Source organism: Dermacentor albipictus, chromosome 3 (assembly GCF_038994185.2).
Source record: "Dermacentor albipictus isolate Rhodes 1998 colony chromosome 3, USDA_Dalb.pri_finalv2, whole genome shotgun sequence".
NCBI classification, from domain to species: domain Eukaryota; kingdom Metazoa; phylum Arthropoda; class Arachnida; order Ixodida; family Ixodidae; genus Dermacentor; species Dermacentor albipictus.
The window spans coordinates 170,638,570-170,659,356 of NC_091823.1; the positions used below are offsets into that span (position 1 = coordinate 170,638,570).

At 47.5% G+C, this 20,787-nt stretch overlaps 4 pseudogenes; all 4 read right to left on the reverse strand.

Annotated features, from left to right (window-relative positions):
- Positions 1 to 404: 404 nt before the first annotated feature.
- On the reverse strand, positions 405 to 523 carry LOC135912038 (5S ribosomal RNA; annotated as a pseudogene).
- Positions 524 to 5,920: 5,397 nt separating this feature from the next.
- On the reverse strand, positions 5,921 to 6,039 carry LOC135912034 (5S ribosomal RNA; annotated as a pseudogene).
- An 8,956-nt stretch (positions 6,040 to 14,995) lies between these two features.
- Positions 14,996 to 15,114, reverse strand: LOC139058109 (5S ribosomal RNA; annotated as a pseudogene).
- A 493-nt stretch (positions 15,115 to 15,607) lies between these two features.
- LOC139058232 (5S ribosomal RNA) lies at positions 15,608 to 15,726 on the reverse strand (annotated as a pseudogene).
- Between the last annotated feature and the right edge of the window lie 5,061 nt (positions 15,727 to 20,787).

The window sequence follows — 20,787 nt, forward strand, 5'->3', positions numbered from 1 at the left end:
GAACAATACACGCACACGTCGATTACTCCGTTTCTGGTTGTTCGCTGCATGCGTGCGTGCAAGTCATGCTCGCTCACAAAAACAAGAGGGCGAGCGCAACATTATGCGTGCGTTGCAGCCCACAATGTGCCACTTTATCGACGAGTTGTCATTGAGCTGTATGCGGGCGGGCGTGATAGCGAAGCGGTTAGAAGCTCGTGGGACTAAATTTTGCATGCAGCATTACGTCCGTCATTCCGCGCAGAATATCGCGTAGTGGCCTGCATATTGGTTTCACACTTCGGCGTCGGCTCTTCCAGCAGGCTCCAGTTGAACGTAAGTAACAGTAAAAGCAACTGCCCACACACACACAAAAAAAAAAAACTCACAGAAACACGGAATAATAAAAAAAGCAAAAAGAAGGGTGCCATGAGCACTCGGTGTTCCCAGGTGGTCTCCCTCCCAAGTACTGACCGAGCCCAATGCTGCTTAGCTTCGGGGATCGGACGACAACCGGCGTATTCAGCATGGTATGGCCGATTTTTTTTTATTTATTGCCGGTCTTCGACATTACTCAGACGATACAGTTAGCACACACTTATGAATCACAAATTTCAAACATTGAAGGAAAAGAAAACAACAAGTGAAGGTGCGTAAGAAAATAAACCGCACCATAGAGCCGTCTGTCCATATAGGACTGGCTTTGTCACACTAAAATTCCTTCATGGCTGTCAGGGGTTCCAGCCTCGACAGCCAATCCGGTACACATTCTTCCATTTTCTGAATTTCAATAAATCGCGACATACAATCTTTGAAGTAAGCACGAGCTGGCCTTGCGTCAGGATCGCAATGGTACCCTGCCATACGAGCCCGCCATATACAATGTAGAGCATTCAACATAACAAAGTCATAGGGAACCCCGTCGTCATCTTTAATGGCCAGATACCTGATACCTTGGGGGTCCACCGGTAGCTCTTTCTTCAAGGTTCGCTTTAAGACGTCCCATAAGAAAACTGCCGCCCAGCAATGTAGGAAAACGTGATATATATTTTCGGGCTGCTTGCATATCAAGCAGTGCGACCCCCAAGGTACGTGACAACCCCGTTCCTCCAGAAACGTCTTCACAGAGAGCGTTCCTGTGTGTAGCTTAAAGAAGAAAGTTTTTACCCCTGGTGGCACTTGCATGTGTTTTACTCTTTTAAGTACATCCTGTCCTGGCCCTCCACTGTGTATGGCTCTGTATAAGGGCACTGGAAAAACAATGTCGCATACATCTCTATACAAAGTTTTCCTTTTCACTTCACAAAGGTAATCATTTGTAAAACGAACACAAAGGAAGTGTACACTGTCAACCACTTCCTTGAAATAACCACGCAGCGTTCCAGGCAAATTTGCCGTGCTGACAACATGTGCCGGCAAAGCGTTACTCAACCTTAGCTGACATACGGCGCGCAGAAAAGGATCGCGAACATCGCGAAAAAACAAAAATCGGTTTACAACTTGACGAACAAAAAGATGCGCCAGGCCCACACCCCCATCCTTCACTCTTCTGAACAGATTTGTTCGGCTGCACCTTTCCCATGTTGATCCCCAGATGAAAACTGCGAACACTCTGTGCAGCCTTTGCACATTTACTCTAGAACAATACAGTGTTTGCAAGACGTAATAAAATTTAGTAATAAAAAACACGTTACAAACTGTGGCTCTTGCAAAAATGGACAGGTTAGTACCTTTCCATTTGTCTACTTTTTCTTTCAGTTCCTTGGTTTGGTTCCTCCAGTATTCGTCACTGCTATTATACCTGTCGAGGGGAACACCCAGATACCTGGTCGGAGTTTTCACCCAGTTCACGTTCGCGAAATAGTCGGGTGTAGAAAACCAGTCCCCGTGCCACAGCCCTAGCGACTTGCCCCAGTTTACTCTGCTACCCGTTACGGCACAGAAATGCTTTACGACAGATATTGTTTCTGTTACACTCGGTTTGTCAGTGCAACACACTGCAATGTCATCTGCATATGCGAGCAACTTCACTTCAGTCGCTGCCAATCTGAAACCACGTATTCCGTCATTTTCATTAATTGCTACACACATTGCTTCTACGTAGATAGCAAATAATAGCGGACTGAGGGGGCAGCCTTGGCGCACTGAACGCATGATGTTAATGGGGGCCCCCAGAGACTTGTTAACAATTAGTCTTGTTGTGCAGTTCTGGTACGCCAAGGCCACGCCCTCAGTGATGATGGAACCGACATTAACATGATCTAAGATGGCAAACAAAATAACGTGAGCGACACAATCGAACGCTTTCTCTAGGTCGAGCTGAAGTACTGCAACACCGCCACCGGTGACGTCACAGCACTCAAGCACACATCGCATCTTATGGATGTTTGAAAAAATAGATCGCCCTTTGATGCCACACGTTTGATGGTCTGCGACTATTTCCTTGATTACGCCTTGAAGCCTGCTTGCTAAAACCTTCATAAATATTTTATAATCGATGTTTGTTAGTGAAATCGGTCTGTAGGATGACACGAATCTGAGTTTATCTATTTGATCGCTCTTCGGAATTAGAATGGTGTGCGTTTTTCCAAAGGAAGGTGGTAATGATTTCTTTTCATATGCGTCATTAAATACATGTGCAAGCAAAGGCGCCAGCTCTCTTTTAAAAGCTTTATATAGACCCGCGCAGAGTCCATCAGGTCCCGGTGATTTACCCAAGTTCAAATCGTCGATTGCCGTTTCGACTTCTCTCTCCATTATTTTTTCCTCTAATCGCTTTTTTACGTCATCGCTCAAACGTGGCATGCGATGCAGAAAACCTGCCTTAAAACCCTCAACATTCGCTTCCTCAAATGCTAAGAGCGACTGATAGTACTCAAAGAAGGCGCGCTGAATGCTATCACTGTCTTCAACGACATTCCCATTCACTAAGATCTGGTCGACATGGTTTCTGCTTCCATACGCCTTCTCTAAACCGAGCGCCCTTTTCGTGGGCGTCTCCCCTGCCGCTAGTGCATCTGCTCGTGCCCGCACGATGGCTCCTTGATAGTGTTCCTTGTCAAATAGTTCAAGTTTTTCTTTGACGTTTCGCACATCATCTTTGTACGCACCAGGCTCTTTGCACTCGAGCGTTAGCAGCTGCCGAAGCAGTGTTCTTAAACCCTTTTCTTTCATTTCCTTCTCGAATTTTATACAACTGGCTCTTTCTATCGCTTTAATTTTAATCTTTTGCTTAAAACATTCCCACTTCTCGACGATTGTTCCGGCAGCATCACATTGAACTTCATTAATCGCATCCCGTACTACCTGTAAAAAGGGCTGGTCATTTAGTATCAAGGCATTCATTTTCCACATATCCCAGTGAAATACATGTCTACTTTTCATTATACCTACGTTACATTTCACCAGGCAGTGATCTGAAAACGACACTGGTACTACACAGTAACCGCGGCATGTTGGAATGGTATCCAATGAAATGTACATTCTTTCCAAACGCGCATGGCTGCTGCCCTGAAAACGTGTAAAAGTCACTTGACGCCCCCCTTCCAGACATTCATAAACATCATCGAGTTCATTTTCATTAATTAAATTTGATAACACTTCACTGCTTCGGTCACGCACACCTGCATTATTGGCTCTGTCTCCAGCACTCAACACACAATTAAAGTCACCTAACAGCATCACGCGCATATTACAACATACGTATTGTGTAAGGTTCGAAAAAAAACGGACGCGCTCATCTACTGAATTCGGTGCGTAAACGCATATGATGCGGAACTCTGAATCACCCATAACAATATCACAAAAAACAAACCTTCCTGACTGACACGAAAAAATGCTTTGAATCTGCAGTCCAGGCAGCTTCTTCACAAGAAGAACGCACCCTCCAGCCGTGCCTACCGCATGGCTAACCACCACAAAATACCTAGTCGTGAAACGTCGCACCATGCTCCTGGTCTCCTCCTCTCCTTCAACCTTCGTTTCCTGGACGGCTAGTACGTCTATGTCATGGTCAGTGACCAACCGTAGGACCTGACTTTGCCTACGACTAGCCGCCAGCCCTCTCACGTTTAATGTGGCAATCCTAAGGGACGGTATTTGAGCCATCTTGATCTAAAAGAAAGCAGGCCCGGAGCATGGTGCTTACCGCTCACGACTAGCCATCGGCTAGCCGCCTCCCGGACCTCCCGGCTTGGTTTCCTTAGGCGTGGGCGCTTTGTCGACAGCCTTCTTTTCAGGCGGTAGGTTGGGCTTTGGCTTGTATGCCATCCGCCTCCCATGAGGTGTCTTCGTCGGCGGTCCCTCACTGGTACTGGTTGCCCGATCCTCGCGGTCCTTCGTCTGGTCGTGGGTGCGCTTGACGGAAGCAGCAAGAGCCCCTGCACGGTCGTCGTCGGTGACGCCCTCGTCCTGCTGCATTGCGGTCGCGTCTTCAGGTGCGTCTTCACTGACGCTTCCCGTCGCCTGCCCCTCAGTTGTTGCGACCTGTCCCGCCCTACTCGGTTTCTGGGTAGCCTCAGCCGCCTTTCCGTCTACCTCCAGAGTCGTCGACCCACTAGTTGTAGCTGTGGAGACCGCGTCACCAGTTCCTTTAGCCGCGTCCTCCGCCTCGGCCACGTCCATCACGTGCTCTGCCGCCACGTCAATAGCCGGTGGGCCTGTCACAGCGGCATAAGACTTGACGCAGTCAGCGTCGACGTGGCCGAAACGTCTGCACCGGGAACAGCGGGGGACTCTGCACTCTCGGCGGACGTGTCCCGTGCCGTGACAGCGAAGGCACTGCATCGGTCGACCAGGAACGACGACCAAGGCCAACTCACCGCCGACGCGGATCTGATGAGGAAGGTCCTCCACCTTGACGCTGCTCTTCAGTTTAAGGAGGACGGTCCTGGTCGTTGAGGTCTTGCTCCCCATGCCTTCCACGCGCCACCGCTCACGGCTCACCTCCTCCACCTTGCCGAAAGCCGCAAACGCCGTCCGGACGTCCTCGTCGGCAACGCCGTACAGCAACCAGTGAAGCCTAATCTTCACTTGCTGGTCCTGCGGGTCAACGATGACGCACCATCGTCCCTTTACTTGCAGTTCCTTGAGGGCCAGCAGCCTTTTCGTTGCATTCGCATCGCAGAGGGTCACTGCCCAGACGTGGTTGATTTGGTACGCCCCTATGCATACCACGTCTGGAAGCAGTCCCGTCGGCAGAAGGGCGTCCCTGAAATCTTCCACCTTGTACGGTCTCGCACGTACATCACCATGCAAAAACACGGTGTTAATGACCACTTGTCCTTTAGGCAGTTGCGGCAAAATAAACGCATAATCCTTATCATCGGCGAGCCCGTTTCGGCGGCCAAAAGTGGCCGCTGTCGCTGCTCCACTGGAGCCCATGATTCTGGTGACCGCTCAGCTCGGCTGCCGGAAGCAGAATAGCATGGTATGGCCGATGGCAAGGATGCTGTGTTTCCGACTGCACCTGTATCGTGCTATGTGCATTCGCCCAATGAATGTATTGCTACATCACGTACGCGGCAGTCTTTCCGCGAACAATTCACGCACACGTCGATTACTCCGTTTGTGGTTGTTCGCTGCATGCGTGCGTGCAAGTAAGTCATGCTCGCTCACAAAAACAAGAGGGGTAGCGCATTATGCGTGCGTTGCAGCCCACAATGTGCCACTTTATCGACGAGTTGTCATTGAGCTGTATGCGGGCGGGCGTGATAGCGAAGCGGTTAGAAGCTCGTGCGACTAAATTTTGCATGCAGCATTACGTCCGTCATTCCGCGCAGAATATCGCGTAGTGGCCTGCATACTGGTTTCACACTTCGGCGTCGGCTTTACCAGCAGGCTCCAGTTGAACGTAAGTAACAGTAAAATCAACTGCCCACACACACACACACAAAAAAAACGTCACAGAAACACGGAATAATAAAAAAAGCAAAAAGAAGGGTGCCATCAGCACTCGGTGTTCCCAGGTGGTCTCCCTCCCAAGTACTGACCGAGCCCAATGCTGCTTAGTTTCGGGGATCGGACGAGAACCGGCGTATTCAGCATGGTATGGCCGATTTTTTTTTTATTTAATGCCGGTTTTTGACACAATACTCAACATACAAATACTACACACATGTCAGCAATACAAGCTTGCGGGGAAGAAAAAAAGAGAAAAAAATAGCGATAATGCCGACTGTCCGTATGGGACCGGCGTTGTCGAATTAAAATTCCTTCATGGCTGTGAGAGCTTCAAGCCTCGACAGCCAATCCGGTGGACATTCTTGCAATTTCTGTATATCAACGTACCGCGACATACATTCTCTAAAATATATGTGAACCGGGCGGGCGTCGGCATCGCAATGGTATCCAGCCATTCGAGCCCGCCATATACAGTGGAGTGCATTCAACATAACAAAGTCGTATGGAACTCCCTCTTCATGCTTAATTGGCAGATACCGTATACCTTGGGGGTCTACAGGTAATTCTTTCTTCAGTGTTCGCTTCAAGACGTCCCAGAAGAACACAGCCGCCCAGCAGTGCAAGAACACGTGATCGATGGTTTCGGGCTTCTTGCAGATCATGCAGTGTGATCCCCACGGCACAAGACAGCCTCGCTCTTCCATAAATGTCTTCACGGAAAGTGTTCCAGTGTGGAGCTTAAAAAAGAAGGTTTTAACCCCTGGTGGTACCTGCATGCGTTTCACCCGTTTAAGGACGTCTTGTCCTGGCCCTCCACTGTTATGGCTCTGTATAAGGGCACTGGGAACACAATGTCGCACACATCATTATACAGTTTTTTCCTTTTCACTTCAAACAGAAAATCATTTGAAAAACGAACTGACAGGAAACGCACGCTGTCGACCACTTCCTTAAGATAACCTCGAAGTTTTCCGGTCATGCTTGCCGTACTAACAACATACGCCGGCAACGCGTCGCTCAACCTGAGTTGACATACGGTGCGCAAAAAAGGATCGCGCACATCTCGAAAAAACAAAAAGCGGTTGACAAGTTGACGAACAAAATGATGTGCCAGGCCAACACCCCCGTCCTTCACTCTTCTAAACAAATTGGTTCGGCTAGCCCTCTCCCATGCTGATCCCCAGATGAAGACCGCAAAAACTCTGTGCAGCCTTTGCACATTTGCCCTGGAACAATGCATCACTTGCATAACATAATATAACTTCGCTATAAAAAACATATTACAAATTGTTGCCCTTGAAAAAATAGACTGGTTAGTGCTTGTCCATCTGTCCGCTTTTTCTTTCGTTTCATTAGTTCGGTTCCTCCAGTACCCATCGCTGCTTTTGTACCTGTCGAGGGGAACACCCAGATACTTCATCGGAGTTTTCACCCAGTTGACATTGGCGAAGTATTCCGGTGCCGAAAACCACTCCCCGTGCCACAGCCCGAGGGATTTGCCCCAATTGACTTTGCTGCCCGTGACGTCACAGAAATGTTTAACTACAGCAATTGTTTCAGTCACACTTGCTTCGTCTGTGCAACACACTGCAACGTCATCAGCATACGCTAGCAGCTTCACTTCTGATTCTACTAATCTAAAACCACGTATACTGTTATTTGCCGTAATGGCCACACACATTGCTTCTATGTATATAGCAAATAACAGAGGACTGAGGGGACAGCCTTGGCGCACTGACCGCATGATTTTAATGGGGGCCCCCAGAGACTTATTAACAATTAACCTTGTAGTGCAGTTCTGGTACGCCAAGGCCACACCCTCAGTGATGATGGTACCTACATTAACATGATCCAATATGGAGAACAAAATAACGTGAGCGACGCAATCGAACGCTTTCTCAAGATCAAGCTGAAGAACTGCAACGCCGCCACCGGTGACGTCACAGCACTCGAGCACACACCGCATCTTATGGATGTTAGAAAAAATTGTTCGCCCTTTGATTCCACAAGTCTGATGGTCTGCAACGATTTCCTTTATGACGCTTTGAAGTCTGGTTGCTAAAATCTTCATAAATATCTTGTAATCCACATTTGTTAGTGATATGGGCCTATAGGATGATACGAATCTCAGTTTATCTAATTTATCGTTCTTCGGAATTAGAATAGTGTGCGCTTTCCCAAAAGAAGGTGGCAATGATTTCTGCTCGTACGCTTCATTAAGTACTTCTACTAATAAAGGGGCCAGTTCTCTTTTCAATGTCTTATATAGGGCGGCGCTGAGTCCATCTGGTCCCGGTGACTTGCCCAAGTTTAAATCGTCGATTGCCTTTTCAACTTCCCTCTCCGTTATTTTCCCTTCTAATCGCTCCTTAGCTTCATCACTCAAACGCGGCATGCGGTGCAGAAAGTCTGCTTTGAAACCCTCTAAATTCGCTTCCTGAAATGCAAAGAGCGACTGATAGTACTGGAAGAAGGCGTGTGCTATGCTCTCGTTGTCGTCAACAACAGCTCCATTCATTAAAAGGTGATCGACATGGTTTCGTCGTCCGTGTGCCTTCTCTAAACCGAGCGCCCTTTTAGTGGGCGTCTCCCCTGCCGCTAGTGCATCTGCTCGTGCTCGCACTATGGCACCTTGATAGCGTTCCTTGTCAAACAGTTCAAGCTTTTCCTTGACGCTCCGCACATCGTCTTTGTACAGACCAGGCTCTTTGCACTCAAGCGTTATCAGCTGCTGAAGTAGTGTTCGCAAACCCTTTTCTTTAGATTCCCTCTCAAATTTGAGGCAGCTTGACCTTTCTAAGGCTTTCATTTTAACTTTTTGTTTAAGACATTCCCACTTTTCTGCTATTGTATCAGCCGCATCTTCGCGTATTTCATTAACCGCATCCCGTACTGCCTTTACAAAAGTTTCATCATTTAATAACAAGTCATTGAGTTTCCATAGATACCAATTAAAAGCATGTTCCCTTTTCCTTATACCTATGTTACATTTTACCAGGCAGGGATCCGAAAATGACACGGGTACAACGCAATAACCGTGGCATCTTGGAATCATGTCCAACGAAATGTACATGCGATCCAGTCGCGCATGACTACTGCCTTGAAAACGCGTAAATGTCACTTGACGCCCCCCTTCCAGACATTGAAAAACATCATCAAGTTCATTTTCATCAACTAATTTTGACAAAACGTCACTACTTCTATCACGCACACCGGCATTGTTGACTCGGTCTCTAGCACTCAACACACAATTGAAGTCCCCTAATAACACAACGCGCTTATTACAGCAAACATATTGTAACAGGTTCGAAAAAAAGAGGACACGCTCGTCTACAGAATTCGGCGCATAAACGCATATGACGCGAAACTCAAAGTCAGAGATCGTAAAGTCACATAAAACAATCCTTCCAGCCAGACAGGACCACACACTTTGAATATGTAAACCCGGCAGCTTCTTCACCAAAAGAATGCACCCCCCGGAGGTGCCTACCGCATGACTGACCACCACAAAATACCTAGTCGTGAATCGTCGCACCATGCTCCCAGTCTCCTCCTCTCCGTCAACCTTGGTTTCCTGGACGGCTAGTACGTCTATGTCATGGTCCGTTACCAACCGTAGGACCTGACATTGCCTACGACTAGCCGCCAACCCTCGCACATTTAGTGTGGCAATACTAAGAGACGGTATTTCAGCCATCTTCATCAAGCGAGAAAAGTAGGCCCGGAGCATGGTGCTTACCCTTCACGACCAGCCCTTGGCTAGCCGCCTCCGGGGCCATCCGGCTTCCCGGCGTTGTTTGTCGTCGACACTTTGAGCACAGGCTTTCTTTCAGGCGGCACATTCGGCTTTGGTTTGAAGCCCATCCGCCTCCCCTGGGGCGTCTTTGTAGGTGGTCCCTCGGTGGTGCTGGTCGCACCCTCGCCCTGGTCCTTGGTCTGGTCGTGGGGGCGTTTGACCGGGCCGCCAAGGGTCTCAGTCCGGTCGCCGTCTTTCACGGCCTCGTCCTGCTGCATTGTCGTCATGCCATTGTCGGGCGGCTCTTCACTAATGGCTCCCGTCGCGGGGCCCACAGCAGTCGTGCCCTGCGCATTCCCACTCCGCTTCTCAGTACCTTGAGCAACCGTGCCTTCTGCGCCGACGGTCGACGTCTCGCTGACTGCCGCTGTCGGTACCAGGTCTCCGATGCCTGTAGCGGCGTCCTCCGTCTCGACCACGTCCATGACGTGCTCTGCGGCCACGTCGTTCACTGCTAGGCCTGTCACGGCGGCGTAGGATTTGACGCAGTCGGCGTCAACATGACCGAACCGTCTGCAGCGAGAACAGCGCGGAACTTTACACTCTCGGCGGACGTGCCCCGTGCCTTGGCAGCGCAGACACAGCATGGGTCGACCAGGCACGACCACCAAGGCCAGCTCTCCGCCGACGCGGACCTGATGAGGAATGTCTTCCATTTTCACGCCGCTTTTCAGCTTTAGAAGCACAGTCCTGGTTGTCGACGTCTTGTCACCCAGGCCATGGACGCGCCACCTTTCCCGGCTTACCTCCTCCACCTTGCCGAAAGCCATGAATGCCGTCCGTATGTCCTCGTCTGCAACGCCATAGAGCAGCCAGTGAAGCCTAAGCTTCACCTGCTGGTCTTGCGGGTCCACGATGACACACCGTCTTCCCTTCACTTGCAGTTCTTTAAGGGCCATGAGGCGCTTCGTCGCAGTGGCGTCGGACAGGGTCACCGCCCAGACGTGGTTTATCTGGTACGCCCCTATGCATACCACGTCCGGCAGCAGTCCCGTCGGCTGTAGGGCGTCTCTAAAATCTTCTACCTTGTAAGGTCTGGCGCGTACATCACCGTGTAAAAACACGGTGTTAAATGCAACTCGTCCTTTCGGCAGCTGAGGCAAAATAAACGGATAATCCTTATCGTCGTCGGTGATCCTGTTTCCGCGACCAAAAGCGGCCGCTGTCGCTGCCCCGGAAGAGGCCATGACCCTACGATCCGAACAGCTCGGCTGCCGGATGCAGAATGAGCATGGTATGGCCGATGGCAAGGATGCTGTGTTTCCGACTGCACCTGTATCGTGCTATGTGCATTCGCCCAATGAATGTATTGCTACATCACGTACGCGGCAATCTTTCCGCGAACAATACACGCACACGTCGATTACTCCGTTTGTGCCTCGCAATCATGGAAATGCTAGGGGAGAAGGCTGGATGTTCCATATCACCTCATGATCTCGACATTGTTCATCGCGTGCCCACACGGTCTACTGACAAAAAAAACATCATTGCTCGTTTCTGCTCTCGAACTAAAAAATCTGACTTCATCAGTAAAGCTCGTAAGGCCAAGCTTTGTGTCAGTGACCTAGGCTTCTCCAGTATTTCTAACGCACCTATCTTCGTAAATGATCATCTGACCCCATGTAACAAGGCCCTGTTTTCCAAAGCCCTAACACTGAAGAAAGAAAAGAAGTGGATGTTTCTGTGGACTGACAACTGTCAAATCAAGGCTAGAAAGACTACTAACAGCAGAGTTCTGCGCATCCGTGATCATTCCGACTTGACTAGAATAGACTAATACCATAGCAACTAGTGTTCATTGTCTCACCGCTTATCATGGCCTCTTTTCTGGAACCTAATCAAGTTAACTCTTTCATAAGTGGATTTCATTCAGTCATTCATTTCAATGCTCGAAGCCTTCGCAAACACTTTGAGGAGATTGATCATTTCCTTTTTTCATCTTCTAGCTCATTCTCATTAATAGCCTTGACTGAAACTTGGTTGTCAGACGATGACAAAAATCTTTATTGCTTCCCTAACTACAATTCAGAATATTGTAACAGATTAACTAGCAGTCATGGTGGTGCGGCAATATATATCTCTCCTGATCTTACTTACCGCAGACGACATGACCTACATTTACCTATCACTAATTGCGAATCTGTCTGGATTGAAATAGTTAATTGTTCTCCCTCTAATGATAACAGAGATTTCATATTTGGATGCATTTATCGTTCGCCTTCATCATCAGTCGACGACTTTTTTTATAATCTTGATCATACTTTACATACCCTTTCACTAGAAAATAAAAATGTAATTATAATGGGTGATATCAACATTAACCTACTCAATGACACATCACCAACAGTTATTTCTTACACCAGTCTACTACAAAGCTACGGATATGAATGCTTAATTGATGTTCCTACACGACAGGTTCCTAGTGGCACAGGAACGCTAATTGATCATGTCCTATCTAACTTAATAACTTCACCAGAGGCAAAAGTTCTTGATATGGACATAACAGATCACTACCCATTGCTTCTACGTTTTAAACATAACTCGAGTCCTTGCCCTCTTCCACACTTCAAATACGTTCTGGACAAAGAGAGCTTCATAACTGCCATTACTAATATAGACTGGTCTGAAATAAAAACTTATAATGATCCTCAAAAAGCATTTTCTAAATTTCTTACTGTAATTATATCACTTATTCATAAATTCACTTGTAAAAGGAAATGTAAAAAAACCATTGCATTCTCTCACAATCCATGGATGTCTAAAAAGTTATTAGCAGCTTTGCGTAAACGCGATAACCTGTACAAAAAAACTAAAAACCAGCCTTTTAATACCAAATTAATTGCACGATATAAAAGGTTACGTAACTCTATAAACAACCAGTTAAAAGTGGCAAAACGATGATATCTTGAACAAAAAATCTTGCAAGCCGGCAATAACAGCAAATTGAAATGGAACATCGTCAACTCCTTTCTAAACAGAAATTCTAAACCAGAACAGCTATCAAAAATTATATACAATAACTCGGAGTATAACTCCCCTAACGAAATAGCTAACGCCTTCAGCTCCTACTTTTTTGATAATGACACACCCTCTCCTTCACAAGTCACTCAACTTAATCGACTCCCTCACACATTTTTTCTTTTTCCCACAACGCCAGAAGAAATATATAACGTTATATGTCACCTAAAACCCACCAGTGCTGGAATAGATGAAGTTCTACCTGCTACCATTAAAATGATTGCCCACCTAATTTCTGATATCATGTCTCATATTACTAATTCGATATTCAAGACTGGTATGTTTCCTGACGAGCTTAAACGCGGTAAAGTAATTCCAGTTCTAAAAAAAGGTGACAGTACATTAATACATAACTACCGCCCTATTTGTATTTTACCCTTTTTCAGCAAAGTTCTGGAGAAATTAATCGCAATGCGTCTAACCAAATATCTCACTAAATTTAACATTCTCTCCTCATGCCAATTTGGCTTTCGTAATGGATATTCCACAGATTTGGCACTCATACATCTAACTGACCAATTAAAAAAAATAATTGACGATGGTCTATTTGCAGGCTCAGTTTTCATTGATCTAACAAAGGCATTCGACTGCTTAAAGCACATTATCCTTTTTACTAAACTTGAGGCTATCGGTGTTCGTGGTCCTGCGCTCTCATTATTAAAAAGTTACTTATCAAATAGGGTTCAAATAGTGTCTGTATCTAATGGGTACTCCAGAGAACAAACCACTAACATTGGCGTCCCTCAAGGATCTATCTTAGGACCACTTCTGTTTTTGATTTATATCAATGACCTACCTAACTGTTTGTCCTCTACTAAGTGCATTCTGTACGCTGATGATACTACCATATTTTCCTCTGATAAACACATGTCACTTCTTATTAACAAGCTAAATACTGATCTACAAAATGTTTTAAGTTGGTGTAATGTCAACCTATTATCCATTAATGCCACTAAGACTAAATTTGTTGTATTTTCCTCACACCAACAACATTCTGCATTCTCCCCTTCTTTAACTTTCGGCTCACACTCCATCTCTCCCAGTCCATGCTCATCTTTTCTTGGGATTTCTCTTGACTGCAGCTTGAAATATAAAGATCACATTTCTCACATCAAAAAGAAAATAGCATACGGTATTCGCGTTCTAATTAAAACTCGTCCCTACTTTACACATAATACATTAATCTCACTATACTACTCATTCATTCACTCTCATATTAACTACGGCATACTGTGCTGGGGTAACACTTATAACACTCACTTGGCATCCCTCCAGGTAATCCAGAACCAATCCATAAGAATAATTACAAGCAGTTCACGCTTTGCTAATGGAAAATCCTTACTACATGAAAACAACATCCTAACCATTTCAGAACTGACCAAATATAATCTAGGAATTTTATTCTACAAATATATGACTAAGGAACTACCATCAATCTGCTTCTCACCTTGTGACCTAATAGCTCATAGTCACACTAGATTTGCACTCAATAATAATTTTCTTCTACCTAAAGTGCGAACTAACTATGGTAAACAGACTGCGGAATTTTCCGCAATATCGCTTTGGAACACTTTACCCCCTATCATCAAAAACGCAAAAACTTTATACCAATTTAAAAAAGAACTAAAATCATTCATAATAAACACTTACTGAAACTCTCCTCATTTTTTTATTCCGTTTTTTTATATTGTCCTGCTGTTAACAAGTGTTCTTATTACTCATATGCTATAAACATGTTTCGATATTACTCTTAGTTCTCATCTATACTACTGTTGCTTTAAACTTTGTATAACATCATAAGTGTCTTTAGCAGGAGGTCCCGATACAGTCTTTGACTTTGGGACCTCCTTATGTATACTACGCACATGCAATTCTCTGTATTTTTACTAATAAATAAATAAATTGTGAAATTGTGAAATTGTGAAATTGTGGTTGTTCGCTGCATGCGTGCGTGCAAGTAAGTCATGCTCGCTCACAAAAACAAGAGGGGGAGCGCATTATGCGTGCGTTGCAGCCCACAATGTGCCACTTTATCGACGAGTTGTCATTGAGCTGTATGCGGGCGGGCGTGATAGCGAAGCGGTTAGAAGCTCGTGCGACTAAATTTTGCATGCAGCATTACGTCCGTCATTCCGCGCAGAATATCGCGTAGCGGCTTGCATATTGGTTTCACACTTCGGCGTCGGCTCTACCAGCAGGCTCCAGTTGAACGTAAGTAACAGTAAAAGCAACTGCCCACACACACACACAAAAAAAAAACGTCACAGAAACACGGAATAATAAAACAAGCAAAAAGAAGGGTGCCATCAGCACTCGGTGTTCCCAGGTGGTCTCCCTCCCAAGTACTGACCGAGCCCAATGCTGCTTAGCTTCGGGGATCGGACGAGAACCGGCGTATTTAGCATGGTATGGCCGATGGCAAGGATGCTGTGTTTCCGACTGCACCTGTATCGTGCTATGTGCATTCGCCCAATGAATGTATTGCTACATCACGTACGCGGCAGTCTTTCCGCGAACAATACACGCACACGTCGATTACTCCGTTTGTGGTTGTTCGCTGCATGCGTGCGTGCAAGTAAGTCATGCTCGCTCACAAAAACAAGAGGGGGAGCGCATTATGCGTGCGTTGCAGCCCACAATGTGCCACTTTATCGACGAGTTGTCATTGAGCTGTATGCGGGCGGGCGTGATAGCGAAGCGGTTAGAAGCTCGTGCGACTAAATTTTGCATGCAGCATTACGTCCGTCATTCCGCGCAGAATATCGCGTAGTGGCCTGCAAATTGGTTTCACACTTCGGCGTCGGCTCTACCAGCAGGCTCCAGTTGAACGTAAGTAACAGTAAAAGCAACTGCCCACACACAAAAAAAAAACGTCAGAGAAACACGGAATAATAAAAAAAGCAAAAAGAAGGGTGCCATCAGCACTCGGTGTTCCCAGGTGGTCTCCCTCCCAAGTACTGACCGAGCCCAATGCTGCTTAGCTTCGGGGATCGGACGAGAACCGGCGTATTCAGCATGGTATGGCCGATTTTTTTTTTTATTACCGGTTTTTCGCAGAACGTGCAGTTTCAACACATTACAGTATTACACTTGCAATACTAACAAAAAGGAAAGAAAGAGTAACACCGTACAACAAAAGCCGTCTGTCCCTATTTGACAGACGTTGTCAACTTAAAATTCCTTCATGGCTGTCAGAGGTTCTAGCCTCCACAGCCATTCCGGAACACATTGTTGCATTTTCTGTATTTCTATAAATCGTGACATGCACTCTCTGAAATAAACGCGAGCGGGCCTAGCATCAGGATCACAATATTACCCTGCCATACGAGCCCGCCATATACAGTGGAGAGCGTTCAACATAATAAAATCATATGGAACCCCGTCATCATCCTTAATTGACAGATACCTGATCCCTTGGGGGTCCACCGGTAACTCTTTTTTCAGGGTTCGCTTTAAGACGTCCCAGAAAAAAAAGCCCTCCCAACATTCCAAGAAAACGTGATCAATGGTTTCCTGCTTTTTACAGATCAAGCAATGCGTTCCCCATGGTACGGTACAACCTCGCTCTTCCATGAAAGTCTTCACGGAGAGCGTTCCGGTGTGAAGCTTAAAAAAAGGTTTTTACCCCTGGTGGCACCTCCATGCGTTTTACCCGTTTAAGTACATCAAGTCCTGGCCCTCCACTGTAAATGGCTCTGTATAACGGCACTGGGAAAACCATGTCGCACACATCCTTATACAATCTTTTCCTTTTCACTTCGCAAAGATAATCCATTGAAAATCGAACAGAAAGAAATCTTACGCTGTCGACCACTTCCTTAAAGTAGCCACGAAGTGATCCGGTAACGCTTGCCGTACTAACAACATGTGCCGGCAAAGCGCCGCTCAACCTGAGCTGGCACACGGTGCGCAGAAAAGGATGGCGCACATCGCGAAAAAACAAGAATCGGTTTACAAGTTGTCTAACAAAAAGATGGACCAAACCCACACCCCCGTCCTTGACTCTTCTAAACAAATTTGTTCGGCTGCACCTTTCCCATGTTGACCCCCCAGATGAAAACAGCAAACACTCTGTGCAGCCTTTGCACATTTGCTCTCGAACAATACAACGCTTGCATGACATAATATAACTTGGTGACAAAAAACATATTACATACTGTCGCCCTTGCAAAAATAGACAGCTTCGCACCCTTCCATCTGTCAGCCTTTTCTTTCATTTCATCGGCTTGGCTCCTCCAATATTCATCGCTACTCTTGTAGCTATTGAGAGTAACACCCAAATACCTCGTCGGCGTTTTGACCCATCTCAGGTTCGCGAAGTTGTCCGGTGCCGACACCCATTTCCCGTGCCACAGACCTAGGGATTTGCCCCAATTTATTTTACTACCCGTGACATCACAGAAATGTTTTACTACCGATACTGTTTCTGTTACACTTGGTTTGTCTGTGCAGCACACTGCAATGTCATCTGCGTATGCGAGCAACTTCACCTCTGTCGCTGCTAATTTGAAACCACGTATTTTGTCATTTCGGTTAATTACTACACACATTGCTTCAATGTAGATGGCAAATAACAGGGGACTGAGGGGGCAGCCTTGGCGTACTGAACGCCTGATGTTAATGGGGGCCCCCAGAGACTTATTGACAAATAATCTTGTTGTGCAATTCTGGTACGCCAAGGCCACGCCCTCACTGATGATGGAACCGACATTAACATGATCCAAGATGGCACACAAAATAACGTGAGCGACACAATCGAACGCTTTCTCCAAATCGAGCTGAAGAACTGCAACGCCACCATCGGTGACGTCACAGCATTCAAGCACGCACCGCATCTGATGGATGTTAGAAAAAATGGACCGCCCCTTGATGCCGCACGTTTGGTGGTCTCCGACAATTTCCTTGATGACGCCTTGAAGTCTCGCAGCTAAAATCTTCATAAAGATCTTGTAATCAATGTTTGTTAGTGATATAGGTCTATAGGATGACACGAATCTGAGTTTGTCTGTTTGATCACTCTTAGGGATTAGTATTGTGTGCGCTTTTGCAAAAGATGGGGGCAATAATTTCTTCTCATACGCTTCATTAAACACATCTGCTAACAATGGGGCCAGTTCTCTTTTGAAAGCCTTATATAGCGCCGCACAGAGTCCATCAGGCCCAGGCGACTTGCCCGAGTTCAAATCGCCGATTGCCTTTTCAACTTCGTGCTCGGTAATGTTGCCTTCCAATCGTTCTTTAGCGTCATCTGCCAGCCTCGGCATCCGCTGAAGAAAATCGGCTTTGAAACTCTCCACATTCGCTGGCTGAAATGCAAAGAGCGACTGGTAGTACTGAAAGAAGGCGCGTCCTATGCTTTCGTTGTCGTCGACAAGAACCCCGTTCATTAAAATCTTATCGACGTGGTTTCGCCGTCCGTGCGCCTTCTCGAGTCCAAGCGCCCTTTTTGTGGGCGTCTCCCCCGCCGCTAATGCATCTGCTCGTGCTCGCACGATGGCACCTTGATAGCGTTCTTTATCGAACTGTTCCAGCTTTTCCTTGACGCTCCGCACATCGTCTTTGTACAGACCAGGCTCTCTGCACTCAAGAGTTATCAGCTGCTGAAGTAGTGTTCGCAAACCTCTTTCTTTATATTCCCTCTCAAATTTGAGGCAGCTTGACCTTTCTAAGGCTTTCATTTTAACTTCTTGTTTGAAACATTCCCACTTTTGAGCTATTGTTTCAGCTGCATCTTCTCGTATTCCATTAATGGCGTCCCGTACTGCCTTTACAAAAGATTCATCATTTAATAACAAGGCATTCATTTTCCACATCTCCCAATTAAACTCATGTTTGCGTTTCCCTATACCGACATTACATATTACGAGACAATGATCTGAGAACGATACGGGCACTACAGAAAAACCGTGGCAGCTTGGAATTGTATCCAGCGAAATGTAGATTCGGTCCAACCGCGCATGGCTACTGCCCTGAAAACGTGTAAAAGTCACGTCACGCCCCCCTTCCAGACACTCAAAAACATCATCGAGTTCATTTTCACTGATTAGTATTGACAAGACTTCACTGCTTCTGTCACGCACACCGGCATTATTGGCTCTGTCTCTAGCGCTCATTACACAATTGAAGTCTCCTAACAGCATGACGCGCTTATCGCATCGAACATGCTGCGAAAGGTTCGAAAAGAAATGGGCACGCTCTTCCACAGAATTGGGTGCATATACGCATATGATGCGGAACTGAAATTCGCACAAAACAATATCGCAAAAAACAATCCTTCCAGACTGACAAGAAAAGGTACTTTGAATTTCCAGTCCAGGCAGTTTCTTCACAAAAAGAATGCACCCCCCGGCCGTGCCTAACGCATGGCTTACCACCGCAAAATACCTAGTCGTGAAACGGCGCACCATGCTCCCGGTCTCCTCCTCCCCGTCAACCTTAGTTTCCTGGACGGCTAGTACGTCGACATCGTGGTCAGTGACCAACCGTAGGACCTGACTTTGCCTACGACTAGCCGCCAACCCTCTCACGTTTAAAGTGGCAATTTTAAGGGACGGTATCTGAGCCATGTTGAGCTAAAGAGAAAAGTAGGCCCGGAGCATGGTGCTTACCGTTCACGACTAGCCCTCGGCTAGCCGCCTCCGGGACCTCCCGGTTTCCCGGCGTTGTTTGTGGCCGGCACTTTGTCCGCAGGCTTTCGCTCAGGTGGGACATTCGGCTTCGGTTTCAAGCTCGACCGCCTCCCAAGTGGTGTCTTTGTCGGCGGCCCTTCGCTGGTGCTGGTCCCACTGTCGTTGCGGTCCTTGGTCTGGTCATGGGGGCGCTTGACTGGGGCACCAGGAGTCGAAGTCCGGTCGCCGTCAAGGACGGCCCCGTCCTGCTGCATCGCCGTCGTGCCGTTGTCGAGAGGGTCTTCACTCCTGCTCCGCGTAGACGGGCCCATAACGGCCGCGACCTGTGCCGTCCCACTCGGCTTCAGGGTAGGCTCAGCCACCTTGCTGTCTACGGCCGAACTCGTCGTCCCACTGGCTGTCGCTGTAGTGGCCGCGTCTAGCGTTCCTTTAGCAGCGTCCTCCGCCTCGGCCACGTCCATGACGTGCTCTGCCGCAACGTCACAAGTTACTGGGCCTGTTACGCTGGCATAAGATCTTACGCAGTCAGCGTCGACGTGGCCGAAACGTCTGCATAAGGTACAGCGGGGGACTCTGCACTCACGGCGGACGTGTCCCGTGCCGTGGCAGCGCAGGCACTGCATCGGTCGACCGGGTACGACGACCAAGGCCAACTCGCCGCCGACGCGGATCTGATGGGGCAGGTCCTCCACTTTCATGCCGCTCTTCAATTTCAGAATGACGGTCCTGGTGGTTGAGGTCTTCGCTCCCATGCCTTCGACGCGCCACCGCTCCCGGCTCACCTCCTCCACCTTGCCGAAAGCCGCGAATGCCGTCCGGACGTCCTCGTCGGCAACGCCGTACAGCAGCCAGTGAAGCCTAATCTTCACCTGTTGATCCTGCGGGTCAACGATGACGCACCGTCGTCCCTTCACTTGGAATTCCTTCAGGTCCAGAAGCCTTTTTGTGGCAGTTGCATCGCTGAGGGTCACTGCCCAGACGTGGTTGATCTGGTACGCCCCTATGCATACCACATCAGGCAGTAGGCCCGTTGGCAGAAGGGCGTCCCGGAAATCTTCTACCTTATAAGGTCTGGCGCGAACATCACCGTGCAAAAAGACGGTGTTAATCACCACTTGTCCTTTAGGCAGTTGCGGCAAAATAAAGGTATACTCCTTATCGTCGTTTAGCCTGTTTCCGCGGCCAAAAGTGGCCGCTGTCGCCGCTCCACTGGAGCTCATGATTCTGCTGACCGCTCAGCTCAGCTGCCGGAAGCAGAATGAGCATGGTATGGCCGATGGCAAGGATGCTGTGTTTCCGACTGCACCTGTATCGTGCTATGTGCATTCGCCCAATGAATGTATTGCTACATCACGTACGCGGCAGTCTTTCCGCGAACAATTCACGCACACGTCGATTACTCCGTTTGTGGTTGTTCGCTGCATGCGTGCGTGCAAGTAAGTCATGCTCGCTCACAAAAACAAG